The sequence below is a fragment of the Euprymna scolopes genome, chromosome 15, assembly GCF_053919585.1.
Source record: "Euprymna scolopes isolate OS-2025 chromosome 15, ASM5391958v1, whole genome shotgun sequence".
In the NCBI taxonomy this organism is placed as follows: Eukaryota; Metazoa; Mollusca; class Cephalopoda; order Sepiida; family Sepiolidae; genus Euprymna; species Euprymna scolopes.
Genome location: NC_136496.1, coordinates 98,872,758 through 98,891,493, shown reverse-complemented (window position 1 = coordinate 98,891,493; position 18,736 = coordinate 98,872,758). Strand labels below are relative to the sequence as shown.

The 18,736-nt window shown below is 32.7% G+C and overlaps 2 protein-coding genes across 7 annotated transcripts in view; both read right to left on the bottom strand.

The window, feature by feature from the left end:
- LOC145294027 (uncharacterized) overlaps positions 1–18,736 on the bottom strand; it is a 234,371-nt gene that overhangs the window by 199,362 nt on the left and 16,273 nt on the right. The window lies entirely within an intron of this gene.
- LOC145294026 (cullin-associated NEDD8-dissociated protein 1-like) overlaps positions 17,170–18,736 on the bottom strand; it is a 172,911-nt gene continuing 171,344 nt past the window's right edge. Inside the window, exon 34 of the transcript XR_013869806.1 lies at positions 17,170–17,194. The gene's annotated coding sequence lies outside the window, so the exon portion shown is untranslated. The remainder of the gene's footprint in view (positions 17,195–18,736) is intronic.

The following is an 18,736-nucleotide window of genomic DNA, read 5'->3' as shown; positions in this document are numbered from 1 at the left end:
ACTTTGACATTAATAGATACACTTATGTAGCGACAGACAAAATGGAGGTGGGGTATAAGTTTTTTTTTTTTTTTTTTTTTTTTTTGATGGAGTTTCTCTTTAAAAATCTACTAAAAATCAAGTCATTATCTAATATGAAATTTGCACCGATTATTAAGTGAAGAATGAACTTTATAAAAGGTGTAATTTTTTTTTCATAATTGTTTATATATATATATATATATATATATATATATATATATATATATATATATATATATATATATATATATATATATATATATATCCCCAAACCTCAAACCTCTGGCCTTGATAGAGAGGAGACTAAAACTTACTGCTATGGCTTCAAATAATCTGAATCTGAAATAACAGCAAGGGGAGACTTGATTCCAAATATTTCTCATATGTTATATCTCCCATCTTTTGGAAACAGGGTACGATTATGAATATCTCGATTATCAAATAATCCTTATACACTGTAAAATTTACTTTATATATGAAAACCAAAGAGGGGAGATATAACATATAAGAAATAAGAATCAAGTCTCCCCTTGCTGTTATTTCAAATCAGCAAGTTTTAGTCTCCTCTCCAACAAAGCCAGAGGTTCGGGGGGAAAAAATCATGAATTTTGTAATTCATATGCAAAACTAAGAAAACAAATGAATATGATTGAAACATTCTGTGCCAAAAATAGGCTCTGGATGATCCCTTTAATGTGCGACCTTAAGGGCAAATGTCACATGGCCCACTACACAATTTAGGTCATTAGCTTTCCAACAAGCCCTCATTTGTTAAATTCTAATCAATAGTCGCAGAGAGATTTGGAACTTATAAAATCGCCAAAGTTTAAAAATTACAATAATGATTTCTGCAATTTGTCATTTACATGAGGCATCGTAATGTAAGGTGGCCAACAGGAACTACAAACAAAAAATACAAACCTACAAATAACATAATGTTGAAGGCATTTTGGTGTTTTAAATTATAATTTAATTTAATTATTTTTTTAAAATGCTATTTGCCTGTTTGGTTATATTAAAATTTTTAAATTCATGGAAATGCTTAAATAAATATTTCGACACGTCTACACTTCCATACTTTGAAATATCTTACAATTCTGCATGGTGCTGTTGTCCATTTGTTCACAATATTTTCTACTAGTAATAAAAAAAAATGAGATTATTTGAAATTCAGATACTTATATTCTAATATTTTTGCATATTCTTATTGCAACTCATCCTATATCTTATTTAGACATAAAAAATATAATTTGTGGCTGCCGCCAGATTCATCTTTTCTTAGGATAGATGAGTCTTGGTATTTTGGCCCTTTAATGCTGAATATCAACGCCTAACACACCCTAGCTAAATTAGTCACCGTAAAATAGGCCCTTAAGATGAGGCCAAAAAAGATAGGAAAAATATCGTTCTAGTTAGAGTAATATCGTAAAAGTGGTATAAATATATTTAAATAAAATAAATATTCATTTGTGTTATATATAGCTTAGAAAGCAAAATAAGATAGGTGTTTTTCTCCATTTATTGGCCGTCGCCACATATATGTCAAAAGGTTGGTGCTTAATAAAAATGATACTGATAAATATGGCACAAGTGAATAGACAGGAGAAAATGGCACAAAGGAATTCAGTAAGGGAAAATTAATATCGTTCAGGAAGGATAGTCTAGGTTCCTTTCCCTCCAGTTTTAAATAGGTGCTAAGCTGTGCCCTGGCCTTCGTTTTTCTGCTGACGTCAGAGTGATTGATGCTAATCGTCACCCAATAGACTTTGAAATCCCTTAAATGAATTGCTATTTTCAGGAAATTAATAGAGATTTTCTAATGTTTTTTATCTGTTGACTCTCACAATCAGGATCACAGTTTTGGAAAACAAAAAATAAAGAAAGAGAAAAAATAGGAAGAATCTGAAGCACTTTAAATTCTCTGTTAAATCATTTTTGTGGTAAAAAAAACAAAAAAAAAAACGAAAGCAGTAAAAGAAAATTTCAAACATTCAACAAGTTTTTTTTATAAATTTGATTTTTTTTTTTTAATTTCTGCACAAGCAACTTTTCTCTTTGTCAGCAATGAAATTGTTTCAATTTCATTTGTTCTATTTTTTTTATATTTGCTTGTTTTTTTTTTATTTTGAAGTAATTTATTGTTTGTTTTTACATTTATTTTAAAGTAACTTATCGTTTATTTTTCATTTTATAAGCTATCGTTTTTTATTTTATAGGAACGTGTGTATCGTTTGTTTTCATTTTAAACAGTTATATTGAAAAAGCTAACTCTTTAAATAGACACCAAATTTTATCAACTAGTTTTGTTTAACATGCCAAGAAGCGATGACAGGACAAATTAATCCACTGTTTTAATTGATTTTCTTTCTGTGGATTTCTTTTTTGTTTTAATTTTTATTTGGCACATAGTAATTAACAAATCACAAAATCAAACACTTTATTTAAAATGTTGCCACTATGACTTAGGGTTATTGGAGGGGTTAAAGGAGGGATTTTTTTTGTAAAAAACAAATAAAATCAAAACAATGTTCATTAAAAATAAAAATGAAATATATTTCAAATTAAACATCACAATAACATACCCAATGTAGAATAATGCCAAAGAAATTATCTTTTAAAATACAATTTAATCCCCTAAAAACAGAAAACATATTCTCAAAATAATAAATTTAAAAAAAAAAAAAAAAAAAGAGAGAGAGATCTGCAAAAATCAGACAGCAAATTTATGCAGGAGATTAATTCACCCTTTTGCTGCTTTGTAAATCAGGAAAAAATACTAGTCAATACAAGTTGAGTCATTTTGGGGAGCTAACCGCTTCAATATAACTTTAAAACTAATTTATTGTTTGTTTTTAGTTTTATATATTTTTTTGTTTATTTAATTATTGTTTATTCGTTCCCTAAAGTCATAACTCAAGTATTTGATTGTATTCAGCTTAAAAAGTTAAAAACACATTGTAACCAACAATATTTTCTATACAACAAATAGGTTGGTACTATAACTTAAAACAATTATAATCTTCATTGCTTAACTTTGCATGTTTTCATTTCAATAATTTCTATAAAGAAATTATTTGCAGATTTTTTTACAATGAAAATAAATAAATTTTACTACTTAAAAGTTATGAAACAATGTTAATTATTTACTTAAAGAAAAAAAAACACCCAACTAATTACTTTTCATTAAGTCATTTTTTTTTTTTTAATTAATATTGTATTAAGTTCAGTTTCAGTACAACTCCGATCACGTTACTTTCTTTTTTTTTAAGTCCATTTTTTTTTTAATTATTTTATAAAACACTAGCATTTCAGCCCGGCGTTGCCCGGGTGTTTGGAGGTGTATGTTGAGCAAAAAGTAAAAAAAACAAAAAAGCGGTCAATTTTTTTTTTAAACTTTGACCCCTATTATGACCCCTTAACATTTATTGTTTTGGGCTCAAATCAAGTTATTAAGTTAGATCCATGTCCAAGGAACCTATATCTAAAATCTCAAGTGTTCAGACCCAAAATTGTCGGAGGAGTTTGGTAGAGTTTTCAAAGGTTAAATCGTTGAACTTTGACCCCTTAATAGCCAAATTTCTGGCCGAAAACGGATTTTAAAGATTTTCCCAAATCTCAGTACCCTGTATATCAAATTTCGAGTCTGTAGACTTAAAATTGATAGAGTTATTGCGTAGAGAAATGTACACAGACACACAGATACGTTCACTTTCATAGATATATAGATAGATTTTTTTAATTCATTCACTATCGACATTTTAACTTTTCAGTAGGTTTTGATTGTACCAAAGTGTATGACGCCATTTTTCGATCAAACAGGCTTGCTTAAGGAAGGTTGTAGTTCAACCAACCATTAGAATGTTAACAGCCACTCTGGGCATTGTAATATCTTTCAATCTGAATGTACAACACAACACACAAGCGGTTGAAGGAGTGTAGCAATACAGCTTAGCTGTCACCTTGAAGACATAAAGCCCATGTCTTCACTTTCCCTCTCTTCTAGCCACCACTGTTGACTGGCAAACAAAGCAGTGTTAGTTCATGGGTATGAAAAGGTAGAGGTTCATCAACTGGCAAATAAGCCATCCTTTCTCAGAGTGACTATGGGAGGTAAAAGATATTTTGTTTTCTGTTTTATTTCTATTTAAAGAATAAGAAATAATTTGTAAGAATAAATTAATCACAAATAATTTAAAAGTGAAAAACTTTCACACAAAATTAAAAGTGAAAAATGTTCACACAAATGGCTACACTTAGGTCAAAACTGAATTTAGGTAAAAAATAGGGCACGTAAAATGGCACAAATAAATAGGGAAAAATGGCAAATAAAAAGAGAAAAATATGAAAATGTCGCAATGAGTTTCTCAAAATGTTGGATACAATGCAGAAAAGTATGTATTTAGAAGTTTGCCAAATTAAAAAGAAATCATATCTACATTTAGAAGTAGATAAACTACTCCCTCTCCCAAAAAACTGAGATTCTATCTTGTTTAGGTGATTACATGTGAACACTGAAAAAAAAAAAAAAAATTACCTTAGAATTTATAGTGGGGGTTAATTTCACATATAAATTTAATATAAAATGATTCCCCATTCCATTTTAATTTATTAGGACACTTAACTGAAGTTATGTTTTCGATCGAGTTTATATTTTTTTATTTTAATACTAATGAGTCACCACTTATCAAGGTACAGGGTGGCTCACTTAAAAGTAGCCCAATCTCTCTAATCTTTCTTTTAACAACCAACTGACACCACAAGACAAAATGCGATTCTTTTTCCAACAAGATGACCTACATGCAAAACATCTTACAGATCACTGACGCGAGTTCATAACATGTTTACAGAACAGAACAATAAGAAAAGGGTTATGGTCACCACGTTCCTCGGACTACAGAGATCTACAGGCAGTATCTGTAAACGTTGTTAAACATGCCCAGAAATGCATAGATGTCAACGGGGAGCACTTATAGCATCTTTTATAACACTACAGGCAATTTAAACAATAAAAGATTTTTCATCCTTTCTACTACATTTCCGAGCTACTTTTAAGTGGGCCATTCGATAAGGATTAATGAGATTGTCAGTCAGTGATGAATAACATCATTGAGAGATTTGAATATGATGGTTTAAATGGTTAGAAATTGATTATTTAAATAGATGGCTCAACAAGAATTTGTTAACACTGGACTTGAAATATTTGTACTCAGCCAGGAAGTAGGTTCATTATATTGTATTTCACAAATGGGAAGTTCTTAGAATGAAACTTTGATCTTGAGAGTTCCATTTAGTTTTAGGTACATAGACAGAAAAAGGAAAATTTTTTGTTGTGGTTGATGATGTGATGAGTCTTTGCTGTGAATGTTTTACGGAGGGGGGGGGTAGAGATTAACGTTCAGTTGAGCACTATAGATTTATGAGATACTTTTATATATTAGTATCGCTACTTATATATAAAAGACACTTTGTGTGTTTGTGGACTTCAAAATGGCTGGACCAATTTTTTTTTTTAATTTCACACAAATGTTCTTCATATATCTGAGAATGTTCTTAGATAGGTTTTGTATTGGAATGCTTTCGATAAGTATCAAAAATCGATAGTCAAAAAAATTGGACTTAAAAAGGAACAATTTGATTTGGGACAAAACACCACGAGTGCATTTGAGCAGTTTTATTAGTTCACAAGCGAAAAGGCACTGCATATAAAATCAACAGTAGGTTCTTTTATATGGCAGGAGCGCGTTCGAAATGAATGTTTCTGTTTAGAGCACAATTGAAACATGATACTTGACTTTTGCATTTGAAACTTTAATTCAGCCCATTATAATATACTAGCAGGGCTACCCGGCGTTGCTCGGGACCGTATAAACAATGAAAAAACAAAAGCAGATATTGAACATATGTTTTATTCTTAGGGGAGAGGAATCTTTCATCTTAAGTTTTAGCGTTACAAACAAACATTTGTCTTTTATATATATAGATAATGACAGGTTTTTTGGGGGCCCCCCTCGAAGATAACTGATCAGTTGACCAACTTCTAGTGGTCCGTTAGACGTGAAATTTCGATATTTGTCATCCGGGTGATGGAGCTTCGATATGATACCAAATTTGTCAAGTTTGGTTCCGTCTTTCAAAAGTTTTAGCGTTACAAACAAACATACATACATACACACAGACGTTTGGCTTTTATATATATAGATAAAAATAATTTTATAAAGTCAACAGTACGTTCTCTACAGCGCAATATAAACTACAATATATTGTGGACTTGGTCACTACATGGAGGCATATGAAGCTTGCTCCTGGAGCACTACGATGGGTCCTCAACTCGAGCAGGTAATCTATCAATTTGATTGAAAAATGTGTGATTACACTGATTTCAATGGCAAAAGTATTGGAAGTGCAAAACATGTTGATCCTTATTCAATCCCAAGCAACGTCGGGTCTCCATGCTAGTATTATATATATATTTCTTATATTAGTTCTATGTAGTGAAAACGTTACACAGAAGGGAAAACAAAACCTCTTTTAACACAAGAATAAAAGGATTTATTTCAGTTGAAAAAAGTTGGACAGTGTCCGAGTGAGGAAAATGGTGAGTTGAAAGTTCTTTGAACTGTCAAAGGTTTGCCAGCAGTTATCTTCAGGCGAAGATAGTCAATTCTGGAATGTCCAATGAACAGGGATAGCAGAGAGAGAAAAGATGTCTCTCCTCATTGCTTCTAAGGTTCTCTCTGTTGAGTGTGATTCTCAAAAGGGGCTGAAGAAGTTCTTCAGGGTACAAATGAAATTAATACACTCTGCTGCAAGTTGATTTGTCAGTGCGTAACCAAATCATCTAGCAGGGACATTTCTCTGTGAGAGAAAATAATTCCATAATTATGACTGCTACACCACCTTCCATAAAAATAACAAAAGCGCAGAGAAAGGTTAGCAATGTCTCTTCTGTAGGAAAGGGTTTCTCGGGAGGAGAAAAAAATAATCCCCAACTAGATTGTGAAGTTAATTCTGTACTCTATCAAGGCAAGAGAGCGTGCTCAAGTGACACCTCCCCAGATATGGCAATAATAATTCACTTTAGTACATATCCAGTTTTTATACAAGTATAGCACTGCTTAAGGAGTGAGGTACTTTCTGGCACGGTGAAAAGATCAGATCATTTTTCCCCACAACGTTAGCAACAAATTTGATGTAAGTCTTCCATTTCAGGCCTGGAGTGATGGTTAGTTCTAGTAGCTTATGAAAACAAGGGCCTCTTCAAGGATAGAATCATTGATTTAAACTTAGTAGAAGTAAGGATCCAAGCATTGGTGATGAAAGGAGAGAAGTTTACTTTTACAGGTATCTAAAGTAACAAACTACTTTTGGCCCCATTGTACCACATGCTCCGTGTCAGAAGAGAGAGAGAATCAAAAACATCTTGATCATCAATGCTCTTCAAAGTGCTGCCATAAATGGTTGTGTCATCTGCATAAATGTCAATGAAAGATGTCAGAATATAATTTGGAATCCGTATTATTTGGATTCATCGGACTACTGTTCTTATCTTGAGTGTCATTTTCATGTTTCGATCGATGTAACCTTCAACCTTGTTCAAGTGTATTTTGTCGAACTTGGGAATTTAGATGGAATTTTGAACAGGACCCTTTATTTATTTGAAAGGGGTAGCATGCTCTTGTTTCATCAACCATGACTAGATAGAGGTCCTAGGTAATTCGCAATTGTATTTTCCGGTCGTCCATACTAAGAAAAGTACAATTGCGAATTACCTAGGACCTTTATCCAATCATAGTTGACAGAACAGGAGCATGTTATCCCTGTAAAGTAAATAAAGGGTTCTGTCCAAATTCCCGAATTCTATAAAATACACCTGAAGAAGGTCAAAGGTTATATTGACCGAAAAGTTGTAAAACTCACACTCAAGATGAGAACAGTAGTCGGATGAATCCAAATAATACGAATAACCAATCATCTCAAAAATTCAGAATATAATTTGGAATATCACAAAGAAAAATATGTACCTGTTTAAGATCAAAGAATAAATCATTTTTTTCTAAATTTTAGATATTATTCATCCAGGGCAACGGCAGTAATAAAATGCCAAAACTTTATAAGTATTTCTTCTGTCGTTTTTTTTTTTTTTTTTTTTTTTACTTTACATACATACAGGCAACTGCTCTTTATATAATAAACTAGCAGGGCTACATAAAAAATAATACATAAATAATAAATTAAGTAATTAAGTAGTATGTGTAACACCTTTATATTAAAACTTCTTTCTGTGCCCCTTTCTCTTTCCTGCTCTCTACCTGCCCCTTTATCATTTTTTTTCTATTTTGGTGTAATATTTTTTTCATTTTGATTTTGCATTAGTGATGAATTAGTTTTTTTTTTTTTTTTTTTTTGCTTCATAAAGATGTTGAGTTCATAAAAAGAAAGACATCCCAGGTAGGTGTGGAAGTCAAGCTAAGTCTATGTGCATATGTAGGCATATGTATATGTGTGTTTGTGATACATCATTTAGTCCATGTGTGTCAGTCGTAGCCATTTTGGAATCTTTGGAGCTTGTTGTCGAACACCAAGGTCAAACAGTCCCGGGGGATGGGGGGGGGGATCGTGTCCTATGAGAAAAGAATGGAGGTTAAAAGAAGCGCCATGGAATGAGTCAATTGCAGTGTTGTCTCCTGAAAAACAGAAAAGAGCTGGCATTTCCTTTTATTAACTCCATTATTGTACCTAGCTTGTCTGAGAGATGTCCTCTGATTGGGCAGGCCAGAAAGGAAGTTAAATGCTTGCACCAATCAGCACCGAGCTTAGAAATTTAGCACAAATTCAAAATCATAATGGCAGTTTGTTGTAGCTGTGTAACTGCTGTTATCAGTTGTATCTACCTCCCCACTTGGACTGATTCTCAGTAAAAAATCAAAAGTGAGTTTATCAAAATAAAAGAAATGTTTTTTTTGTTTTAAATTGTTCGTTGCTGATGACACGTTTACATGTCAGAATTTGCATTGGACCAAGTGCGAAATAGTAAGGACTTTGAATATGTTTGTTCATGACAGCAGTTCAGTAAGTCCGCATTGTGAACATGAGACAAATAGCAGTGACCATGTTCAAATTTGTTTCCATAGAATTGTTGTATACAATTTTCTTTCAATTTGAACTGTTCCAGTGGAACTGAAATTAAATTTTGGTGAGGAATTGATTTGTTGACAATGTTAATTCAGAATTAGCTTCAGTAAAAGTTGTTTTTTTGCTTTGTTTTTTGTGAAAAAAAGAAAAAAAAAAGTGTCTTTTAAATGAAAAGAATTTTTTGTGTTGATCAATTGCCAAGGTAGGCAAAAGGTTTCAAGGAGTGGAGAATATTTATGCCTGTACGTTTAGTAATGGTGTCAGGTAGACTCATTTCTCTTCTTTTTTTCTCCCCCCCCCACACACACACTACCAGAGAGACCCGGCGTTGCCCAGGATTGAATGAGTATCAAAGAAAGTTCCACATTTCCAATACTTTTATTGTTGGTGAAATCACCCATTTTTCAATCAAATCAATTAATTACCTACTTTAGTCATGGACCCACCGCAGGACATCATGACAAAGCTTCACATGCCTCCTTGCAGTGATTTAGTCTATAATACATTGTAGTCTACACTGCACTGTAGAGAACCTATTGCTATTTTATAAAATTCTGTGCAAGCTGACTCATGTTACCCGATCGTAAGATACACCTAAATATGATATTTTAATTTATGCAGATTTTGTATTTATTATTATTATATGTCTAATTCTGTATTGATTATTATAGTGTACCACTTATATATAGTGCTGATTTCCAAAAGTTGCTCTTGACATATCTAAGACCTTTGATAGGGTATGGCATAAAGGTTTACTTCATAAGATCTCTAGCTATGGTATTGCTGGAAATGTCTTCTCAATTATTAAATCATTTCTTTCTGATAGGTTCATAAGAGTAGTAGTTGAGGGGCAAAAATCAGAAGCTCACAGTATTAATACCGGTGTCCCTCAGGGATCCATCCTGGGCCCAACTCTTTTCCTGATCTACATTAATGATCTTCCAAATCACATCCTTACATCATTTGTAGACATCTATGCTGACGACACTACCATTTATGGTAGCACATCTAAGACAGTAAATGACCAAGTTCTCTCCAATTCTCTCTCCTCTGATCTTGAGCACGTAGTACAATGGGATAAAGAATGGCTGGTTACTTTTAATGCATCTAAAACCAAGCTTCTCTCTTTACATCATCAACATTCTGATCCACATCTGGCATCAATTGAAATGAATGGCTCTCGTCTTCAGGAGGCCTCAAGTTTTGACAAACTTCTTGGCTTGACCATTACTTCTGATCTTAAATGGAACACGTACATCAAATCTGTTGCCAAGGCCGCTGGAAAAATGGTGGGATCTTTCTATCGATCCGGTAGATATCTAACTGCTGATGCTATTCTCTATCTATATAAGAGCCAGGTACGTCCAAGGATGGAGTACTGTTGCCACATCTGGGCAGGAGCTGCTAGAAAGGACTTGGCCTGCCTTGATAGAGTTCAAAATAGACTTCGTAGCCTCGTAGGAGATGTCCTTTTCTCTTCCTTGCAACCTTTATCTCACAGAAGAGATGTTGCGAGTTTGTCTCCGATGTATCGTTATTTTCATGGAAAGTGTTCGAATGAGCTTCAATCTATGGTCCCCCCTCGCCAAACTTTCACAAGAAACACTCGTCTAGCTGTAAACACTATCACTAATTCCCCCCACTCTTTATCTGTGCCTAAACCTAAACGTAGATTCCATGAACAAAGCTTTTTTCTTAGAACTGCACGCCTGTGGAATTGTCTTCCGTTTTCCTGCTTTCCGGCTGACTACAATATGGTTGTCTTCAAGGCTAACGTAAATAAGTTCTTGATGAGCCGTTCCATATAAGTTATCAACTTTACCAAATTTTCATTACTAAGATTACTATAATGTCCAATTTCTACTGTACACTCTTTAACCCTTATCCTTGAGTGGCCTCTTGGCCTTGATAATGTGGTGATGCCTATGTAAAAAAAAAAAAAAGTTAAAAAAAAAATGACTTCGTGCTATTAGCTAGAATTGAAACTAAAGTATATAGCTCTCAATCTTTATTTATTACCATCTGACCTAAATCCATACATACAAAACCTTTAAAAAATAATATTGTATATTTACGCATGCGTAGAAATAACATGTTTCAGATTAAATAGTCAAGTGTTAACAATGCCACACTTCTAATTAACAATTTTCAGGGTTAAATGCAATACATTGCTGTCAAATTTTGCTACTCCAATATCAAACTCCAAAATTAAATCAGTTTGAAAACTTAGGCTTTTTTATATTTAAATCGGAAGCATTTCATTTGCATATGAGGTGACAAGATCACCAGCATATAAAGAGAAGCAACATCCATTTTTTCCCCTTTTCTTTACATTGGACATTACAGTCTACTGAGAGAACAGATTTGTACCAAATTTTTAAGGTATTTAATTACATGCACCCCCCTCCCCAATCACCCACCCAATCTCTTGGATCACTCATGGTAAGCAGTCATCCAACCATCTCGGCAGAGATCACTCTCTTTGGAATCTTCACAGTGTTTCTTGTTCACCTTCCTGTTACTCATTATCTCCATTGTTCTTTGGATTTCCCCCAATCAACCTAACGTCAATAAGATGTCTTGGTACACCATCCACCTTGATATTGCTATCTGACTGTGTACCAGTAACTGTACTTTGTGTCCATTTTGTTGTGCAGTAGGTCTCAGGCAGTTTAACTTACACCTCCATCAGATTTTTCTACAAATATTTTAACCCTAGGGTGTCACCATTGGTACTTAATTGGTACTTAAAGATCACCCTATGTGGTACCGTTTCCTCAAGCTGCCAATATTGAACCAAAATACTGCTTCTGCAGATAATATTCTCCCTCTTAGCAATGGCTTTTATAGTTCTGTAATTCTGTTGCATGATACCATTTCTGCTCCACCGATAAGCTGCTCTATAATACTGCCTGATATTCCACTTGTCTAACATCCTCCGAAATATCTCCAAACAGAATACCACCTCATTGTCCATCAGCATATCTTCAACTAATCCATGCTCAAAAAAACATTTTCCACTTCTCTTGCAATGATGTTTACTATTTCTGCTCGAATCTCTCTCCAAATGGCAGATCCTGCATAATGCCTTGGTTCACAACATCCAAAACAAGTTATCATATGTGGTTCGTTACAATCCCTTAACAGGTAAGGACCCTTACAATTGTAGCATTCACCGCCAAATGGCTTCATTTATCCCTGATCTTTAATCAACCAGTTTTGCTCCTCTTTTCAGTTCTCATTTCACAACTGCTACCACTTCCGGAAATGACATCATTTTGCTAAAAAAATCTTGATGTCAGTGGTGGACAAGGAAAATAACACAACATATTGAAATTTATGGTGAAGCAAGGGTTGCCTAATATCTAACTATGTATAAATATAAAGAGAAGCAGCAGCCATATTTTTCTTTTTTTTTCATTTTTTTTTTTTTTTGCACCACATACTATGGGCTGTTGAAAGAACAGGTTTGTACAAAATTTATAAAGCATTTAATTCCAACATTTAACTGCCAAATTCCAATTTTGACCGCTTAGCAGCTATTTTTACCGGCTAAAAACCAAATCAAATTTGTTACACAGGTTCAAATTCCCTATATATCAAGTTTCAAGTCTGTAAACCAAAAATTGATATATGAGTTGGGTAGAGACAGTTTGTCAGACTGAGAAAGTCACTTATATATATATATATATACTAGACCACCCGTGACCCGTTGGGTCAGTACGTTATATTAGCTATGGAATTCATGTATGAGCGTGACACTTGTGGCATAAAGAAAATAGTTTTTTTTTACATAACAGAAGAATTTCTATGAAAGTATATTAAAATGAAAAAAGAATATAGATAGATTTCTATGAGTCGTTCTGTTTATTATAATTGTTATTTTTTTAAAAATTACAGTTACTGAATTATAAGTGGTTGGTCATACTTATAGGTAAATATGCACTGAACAGGTATCATAATCCTTATTATAGTTAAATTCAAATTTTGATATATCATCTTTTAAATGAAATTGTTAGTTGAAAGTACAGAATAATAAAAAAAAACACTCTCCACATGTTAATAATGGCTTTTTAAATAGAAAATGAAAATAAAATGTAACTTTTTTCATTTAATTTAAGCAAACATTCAGTACCCATTGTGTAAAATATTTAATTTGTATGTTAATAATAAGGTCAATAAAATTAAGACAATTCTTTTCTATTTACATTTTTTGTACAATTAATTTTTTTTAAAGAAAACTTTTGTTATCCTTTTGCTTAATTGAGACTTCTTATCAGGTTCTAACTCTCTTATATCCAGATTAATTATATTAATCAATTTATTTTATTGAATATGTATCGCTGAAAAGCACGGGTGCTTAAGCACTTATTGTACAGAAAATAAATATTGTATTCATATGCTAATAATAAGGTCACTAAAACTAAGACAATACTTTTCTATTTACAACATTTTTTGTACAATTTGAGTGTTTTAAAAAAACTTTTATGTTTTCCTTTCGCTTAACTATCCAGTTTTACATCGCTCCCTTTTTCTCTCTCTCACACATACACGTAACTATTTCTCGCGTATGTAACGAAAACAGAGGGAGTAGGAGTGTTGAAATCTATGAGAGTGAAAGTGAGAGGTGTTTTCTTTCACCGCCGCTGTTTCTATTAATAATGAGTGTTGTTTTTTAAAAGGGAGAAGTTTTTTTGAAACTGCGACAGACTTTACGAAGTTGAATGTTTTTAGCCGTTAAAAAAAAAAAAAAAAACTATGGTTGATTTTATAAAATTATTTATTTATAATGACATGAATTAAAGATTTCTCGCGTACGTAACGAAAACAGAGGGAGTAGGAGTGTTGAAATCTATTAGAGGGAAAGTGAGAGGTGTTTTCTTTCACCGCCGCTGTTTCTATTAATAATGAGTGTTGTTTTTCTTGTTTGTTTACTTTTGTTTTTTTAAAAGGGAGAAGTTTTTTTGAAACTGCGACAGACTTTACGAAGTTGAATGTTTTTAGCCGTTAAAAAAAAACAAAAAACTATTTGATCAAATTAAATGAAATTGTTTGTATTAAAAGCGATATAAAAATTCCGGAATTGGAATAACGGATTGAAGACGTTGCTATTTACGCATGCGCAACCGGATGTTGAAAACCGGAAATCTGATTGCAAACATACAAGATCCATAGACTTTTAGTATTATATAGATATATATATATATATAAGTATCATGGTTCAGCTGTGTCTTAAACAGAAACATTCATTTCAAATGCAACCCTGTTTTATCAAAGAACCTACTGTTGATTTTATACACCGGGCCCTTCTGCTTGTGTGGTGATGAAACTGCTCAAATGCACTTGTGATGTTAACTTTGGTCAAAATCGGAATGGTTTCTTCTTTAAGTAAGCAGATTTTTTTGATTCTTGATATTTTTTAGAAGCATTCCAAAACAAAACCTATATAAGAACACTCCCAGAAACAAAGTACATTTGTGTTAAAATTTTCTGAAAATCGGCCCAGCCATTTCAGAGTTCGTAGATAACTCACACACACACACACACACACACAGTACCTCTATTATATAAATATATATATATATATATATATATATATTAGCGATGGGAGGATTCCAACATTTTTCCCAATTCTGATACACTTACCGATTCTGTACTAAATTTCCGATTCCGATTCACTATATATCTTTAAATATTTAATAATGAATTTTTTTATTTATTCTCGATGATTGTAAAAACACACTTCATAAAGGACAGACTCTCAAAAATAAAAAATTTAGAAAAATGAACATTAAGAGAGTCTGTTCCTTATGAAGTAGTAACATTTAAGAAGTATTTGTAACTCTAGTACTGCACTATTGACCTATCTCAGTTGAAACTGTTATTTACTTATATGCAATTACTACCACGATTAGTAAATTGCATACAAAAAACAATTATACATACTCATACATGGGTGTGGTTCAGAGGCTAAGGAACAAGTATGGAGAGTTGTATGTTTTGGTTTCAATTTTAGCTGATAGCACTGAAGTCATAGATATATTTTTTTTAGTTTTAATCTTACTACTATATATTTGGTTCAATATAATAATCTGTAGATGATTGTTTATTTAATAAATATGTAATCTGCATGAACTAAAATATCATAGTTAAGTGTATCTTATGAGTAGGGCTAGGACAACAGCATATTCTTTTCATTGTTTTGACTCGAGTGTGTGCATTGATATCTTATATGCTTTTATATAGAGTGATGTGGTTCTCGGTTGATTAACTGTGTCGGATATATACTCGAAGGTCAAAACAATGAAAAGAATATTCTTTTGTCATAGCCCTACTTATGGATGAGCAACGTCGGGTGGCTTGCTAGTTACTAAATAGATTTTAACTCCAAAATGTTCATCATGTTATAATATTTGAAGAAAAAATTCTTATCGTCTATAAACATTTTTTATCACAATCTGTCCTCAATGCAAATCTCATGTTTACCTCAAAGTGTAGTATCTGTTTTTTTTTTTTTTTTTGTTTGTTTTTTTTTTTTACTTTCGTTCACTCTAAATAAAGTATATTGCCACTTGGAACATAAGGGGCTATTATTTGGGATCATGTCTACAGGGGACTATGTAAGGAGATTTTAGTGTTTTGAATGCTTTTAGGGCACAACCCAATAAAATAAATAATTCAATACAAGCTTCTGAAATGACGAACACAACAACTTCATAAAATGTAACACAGAAAAGGTTTATTAAGGTGAATGTGATATGTTCCTGGTCAAAAGCTGGACTCTGGCTACCTGGTGCTATCGCGGTAGTTATTCCAGAGGAATTGTCGATACCGTTAGAAATCACTGAGGTGGAGAGAGAGAAGAAAAGGGAGATCCGTTCTGTTTGTTTCTCTCACTAAGGACGAGTTGTTCTTCAAACCGGATGCTGGCCGATTTCCTTAGGGGATAGGAAGGATCAATGCGCCGTAACCCTGATTCGTCAATATGTGGCCAAATAGCACAGGGGGGGGGCATTGATTTGAGGAAGAAAAAAGTTCCATTTGTTTGTGCTACAAGATGATCAAGATGTCGATTCACATTACATTTAAACTTCTGCATGTCAGTACAGTCAGGGAAGCAGGAAGGGAATTCCAAAGTCTAGCAGCCTGAGGAAAGAAGCTATTGGAGTAGAGGGATCTCTGGCATCTAGGGACTTCTACAGAGAAGGGGTGGGATTTTGTTGCTAAATGGGTCTGTCTGGGTTATTTACATAGAGTTACAACGGCAATGAGCTCATCAAAGCACATTCCATTAAAATACTTGTAAAACAGGCACAGAGATGCAACATTGCAGTGATGAGACAAGGTTTAGAGCTTAGTTGATTGTGCGGGAACTTTTTTTTTTTAAATGGAAATCGCTCCAGACAAGGTGTTAAACCATTTAATGTAAGGAACTAACAAGAACGAAAGATGATTATCATAAAGACAGGAAATACTATTGCCCTTAATTTTGAAAAGACCAAGATTAAAAGTAGGAGGAAAACAGTGAGCAGGAAGAGAGTTCCAAAAGCTTGCGGTTCTTAGAAAGAAGCTACTGGAATAGGAACTTGTATTACAATGAGGTATTAAAACAGCAGTTTCATGAAGACCGACGAGTGAAACGAACAGGAACAAAAGAAGTAGAGAATATATCAGATAACACTGAAGAGCACATGCCATAGTAATATTTATAGAAAAGATTGAGATTAGCAACATCATGTCTGTGAAAAGTTGCAGAGAAAAAAGAAGGGGTTGGAGGGGGCAATTAAATTGCAAATCCGTTTCTGCACCTTATCAAGAACTGCCAAAGGGAACAAAGATTCACTAGTCCAAATACAACAACAATATTCCATACAATGTCCGACAGTAGATTTGTAGAGATAGAGAATAACCTCAGGTGTGAGAAAGTGTTTAGAATTTATGTAAAGCAGAAAAAGCAATGAATCTAGCAAATGAACTCCCAGAAAGATTTGATGAGAAAGAAAGACCGAGAAGTTTCAGAGTACTTTTTTTTTTTTAAGAGCTAAGCCAACCATGAGAATCTCAGGAAGAAAAGGGGCACACCTACAATTGAAGAACACAAACTGAGTCTGAACAGGATTAAGCGAAACAAGCCATTTCATACCTCAATCTACAGCTGACCCCAAGTTAACTTCTAGATTAGCTACATATTTCAACTGATTTGAGGGAGATAAGCAAGAAGCAACACTATTTTTTGGTACAGAATTTGAACTAAACTTTTTTAATCGTAACCCTAAACAGCGATCATATAGATTGACGTCAGACAACACAATTCGATAAAAAAACAATATATATGTATAGGCGATAACAAATAACATAAATTGATCAAATAGTTTTATTTTTAAATAAGAAAATCAAATTTCATGAGTAATCAAAGAGCAGCTGTCTTGTCTGCCATTTAGAAAATCTTAAAAAAAAAACAAAAAAACAAAAGGGAGATAACTCAACAATAGTTCATACTTGCTAAAGTTAGATTGTAATGCCTACGAATTCCTATTAATCGCTTAAAAATGATTTTCTTTATAAAAATTAAACTATTTAACCAGTTTACGTAATTTTTTGCAACATATTTTCGTTTCATCAGAGGAACGTACAAAATACAAATTTTAATCTTTATTTTTGTTTTTTTTAAAGCAGGAGTAATTCTGGATAAGAATCAATAATTTATTTCAAAAATTTTGTTTTGTTTCAGTTAAGCTGCGCTGTTTTTACAAAGGAAAGTATTTCCGGTCTGTTAAGACTGGATTTTTACAGCATATTTTACACATTATAGACATTTTTTTTTAAATTTTTATTTATTTTTATTTTTTTTTTTATTACATTCATAATAAGATTCTCACACTGTTATTTTGGACAATGTTTTCTTTTTATTTTCTAAAAACACCTTTCAGAACAAAGGAAGACAATTTAAAAATACCCTATCCAAAAATGCAAAAGTTTTGTGTGACTTTTACTTAAAAACAAAACAAATGTAATACAATAATACAAAATAAAACAATCATTGAATTGAAATAAAATTAAGGAAATTATGAAAAGTTTTCATTATATGAAAATGGTATGACTTTTAAAATTTATAAATAGTTTTCAACAGTTATTATTGGAATACATGTGATTTTTACTCCAAATGATAGTGCTTGTTGTGTGACAGCTTTGACCCAAATTTTAGCTTTGCTTTCAGTTTGTTAAAAGTTAGGTCACGGCTATGAATTAACAGAATAGTTTAATACCCCCCCCCTCCCTCTTTTCCGGTTAGACTGACTAAAGATTTACTTGAGCCAAATCACCATGAAAAGAAAAAGTTTGTCTCAAAGTTGATTTAAAACATGAAAATACCAAACCGGAACTGGAAAATTAAACAAAATAGTTCTTTATTTTTTGCGACAAATTCTTTAAAATTTAGAACTTATTCATTAAGCAAACGTTGTAGATCCTTGAGAACACATGGATGAGGACCAAAAGGAAACTATGTTAGCAATGCGGTATATCAAAATGTTTGCTTGCCTCGTACTTGCAAAAATTTATGTGGTGAGATAGAGTGGGATCA